At 31.1% G+C, this 3,115-nt stretch overlaps 1 protein-coding gene across 5 annotated transcripts in view; it reads left to right on the top strand.

The window, feature by feature from the left end:
* Positions 1 to 3,115, top strand: part of LOC117170306 (carbonic anhydrase-related protein 10) — a 395,033-nt gene that overhangs the window by 229,401 nt on the left and 162,517 nt on the right. The gene's annotated exons all lie outside the window — the stretch shown is intronic.

Raw genomic sequence — 3,115 nt, 5'->3', positions numbered from 1 at the left:
GAGGTTTCAATCTAAAATTATCGAACACTTTCAATTTAAAAATTCAGATGACATATTTAAATAGCTTTAAATTTGAAATTATTCAATATACTGTGAAGACTAGAAATTTAAAATGTCTCAACTATTAAGGGTTTAAATATTTTTGAAATTGCTGTTCTGGAGACTAAAAAGCACTTATTCTTTTATTAAGAAATCACAACCAAAATTGTTAAAGCAAGTTTTTAAAAGAGTTTTAAAAACCTTTAAAAAGATCAGAGGTATTAATAGTTCAATATATGTGATAGAACCTCTTTAAATTTGAAATTAGTCTATTCTTTTTCCTGTTTGAGCTACAATTATTCCATTTTAGAAGTTATAAATTACAATTGTGAAAAACAAATAAAATGTTTTAATTAATTTATATTTAAAACAAAAAACCTTTGTATAATTCAATCTAAATGCAGCTGCAAACATTTAATTTGTAAATGCGTTGAATTCGAGGTATATTTTAAAAAGAAAACTGAAAGCAAAAGATCGACTTTCAAAGGAATCGAAAGAAAGTGACTCGCTGGATTTTAAATGAACATGGAAAATGGTGTATTTTCGCATTTTTAAATTTTTAAATAAAACTTTTTCGCGCTGTAACAATTTCGAATCCCCGAATGTTATTTTTGACCTAACCTATAACTTATAATGAAAATTCTGAGAATTCAAACAGTAAGGCTATATTCTGAAAATGAAGCAATTTTAACGTTAAAATTCAAGTTCTTAAACTGAAGGCCTAAAAATTTGCAAATTTTAAATTAGTTTTGTGTAAATTGTATTGGTATCTTAAAAGAGTATAAATAATTCTTAAATTAGTTTTTAAATTTTCTGAAGTTTACCTTTTTTACATACCTAGATGTCAAAAAAGCCTACCAGTGACTGAAATGGATTAGAAAAAAATCGCCAAGATCCAAGAATAAAAATTGAATGTACAGGGAATTTTTTAATTTTTAATTGTGATTATCTTTAACTTTGTGATATCAACAATTTCCGTATTTTTGTTTAATATTTAAACTGTTAAAAATTGTTTGAATTTAAAATTAAAATTATAAGAAAAATTTTACCGACAAATTCATACACAAAAGCACGTGTTTTTTAATTAACATTTCGATTTTTCGGAAGAACTTTTGTGATTTAAAAAATACTATATACATTTTCAACGAAAATATCTTATCCAGAAATATATTTTGTTTTAATTATTGTTATTTAAATTTAAACAATAATGTTTCAACACTTCAAAGATTAAAAAAGTTGTTTCTTTGGTATAAATATTTGATTATTTCAATTTAAAAAAATAATTTGTCAAAGAACAATGTTATCCACACTTGTTTATCTCGAAATGTCTTTTTATAATACTTTTTTAAAAAATAAAAATTTGATTTTTCGAGAAAATTTTTTTTATAATTAAAAAAAGACTTTACCGAAAACCTGGATCAAGCTTCAGATCTGAAAAAATTCAGCGACACATACATGTCAAACTTTTCTAACCTCAAAAAATCTTTCTACTGCTTTACCGTCATATTTTACGAAGAATGAGAAAACAAGAATTCGTCTTTGTAGTACGATGAGGGCAGCACCTCGATAGGGCAGAACATGTGATGCCCTATATATATAATTCCCCACTCCGACGCCCCGTACCGCATCTATGTTTATAATATCTTTGACTTGATTCAAGACTACCTAGACAAATATTGTCAGAATTTAGTCAAAGTTCAGGGTGCGTTTGAAATCGTCACGAGTCTTGGAACTAGGGGCATTTCTCGATAGGTGGCCCCGTGACTCGTATGCCACATCTAATTGGTTAGTCATCATCAGAATAGAAATTATTCGATTATCGATTAATTATAACTTTCTTCTGGTACGAGGTAGCTTTTTCACTTGCGTTCTGGCAGCCATCGTGAGAAAGAGATTTCCATAAGCCCGGGCGGCAGACTAAAATTTTGTTTAATTAAGAGGAATTTTATCCTCGGATTTAATACTTGTAAAAAAAAGGTTTGTGATTTTATAGTTTCGGCAAGTGTTTTGGTTTAAGATGTTCGCCAATGTCATAAAATCTAAATTATTAGAACTAATTATTCCAGAACACTTTGCCAGCTTCGAAAGTGCTCATCATAGGCTTAATTATAGCACTCTCTCATTCAAAAAATTGGCCTACTCCCCCCCACTCCCTGCGATACTTATATTTCAGGTAGTCTCTCACGTTTATTATACTGTTCATTACTCATATACATATATAAATTTTGTTTCTTAAGAGCACTAGCTTTCCGCCCTTTTTAGGCTCTTCAGACAAAGCTACCCACGAAATGCTTGCAAGAATGCACCTGTCCTGCCAGAACTTTGTGAACGCGCACTTAATGCGTGAACACTGCGTCAGCAATAACAGGCATGCGTACATGCACCCGGAGACGAAAATATGCGACGCGCACGTGCGCGCACTATGAATGCACTTTGCAATCGGCTGAAGTAAGTAATATAAATCAATAATTATTAGCTAATATAGACAAGAATTTTGAATTTAAAATTTGAAAAATTGCAAAGAATCATGTTTAATAAAATAATTGTGTGCAAAATCCAAAGATATAAAAAGAAAAAAAGTTCAAATTTATATTATATTTCTTTCGCATAGCTTTGTTTTTTATTCATTAGTTGGAAAGGTTGATAAGCCTGAGTGCTGCGACAAAATTTAAGTACATATATACTTTCTCTCTCAAAGAAAATTAAAAACATTTATTCACGCAAATTTTGTTAAAAATACACAGCAATCACTACTGCGCATGTGCGAGATATCCGAGTTCTCCTACCACTCGTGCTGCGATGCCTGCCGGCCCACTCCAGTGATCCCAGATCTGAAACGAGACGTGGTCCAATACTATGACACGTCTATGTCCATGTGAATATGGTAGGAGACGATATAAATGCCTGGGTTGCGCGCGCAACCCATTTCTCCTCTTCTGAATTTAAAAACTCGAAGGTGCACGATTGCCTGTCAGAACACTTCGGCGGTTCTATTTATATCTCTATGTGCTTTGAAATAAAATGAAGAGATTGGGATTTTAATATTTCCAGATTTCGATGCTGGGCTGGCGATTCT

The sequence above is a fragment of the Belonocnema kinseyi genome, chromosome 3 (assembly GCF_010883055.1).
Source record: "Belonocnema kinseyi isolate 2016_QV_RU_SX_M_011 chromosome 3, B_treatae_v1, whole genome shotgun sequence".
Classification (NCBI taxonomy): Eukaryota; Metazoa; Arthropoda; class Insecta; order Hymenoptera; family Cynipidae; genus Belonocnema; species Belonocnema kinseyi.
Note: the sequence above shows the minus strand (reverse complement) of the source record. Positions and strands in the feature narration are given on the sequence as shown.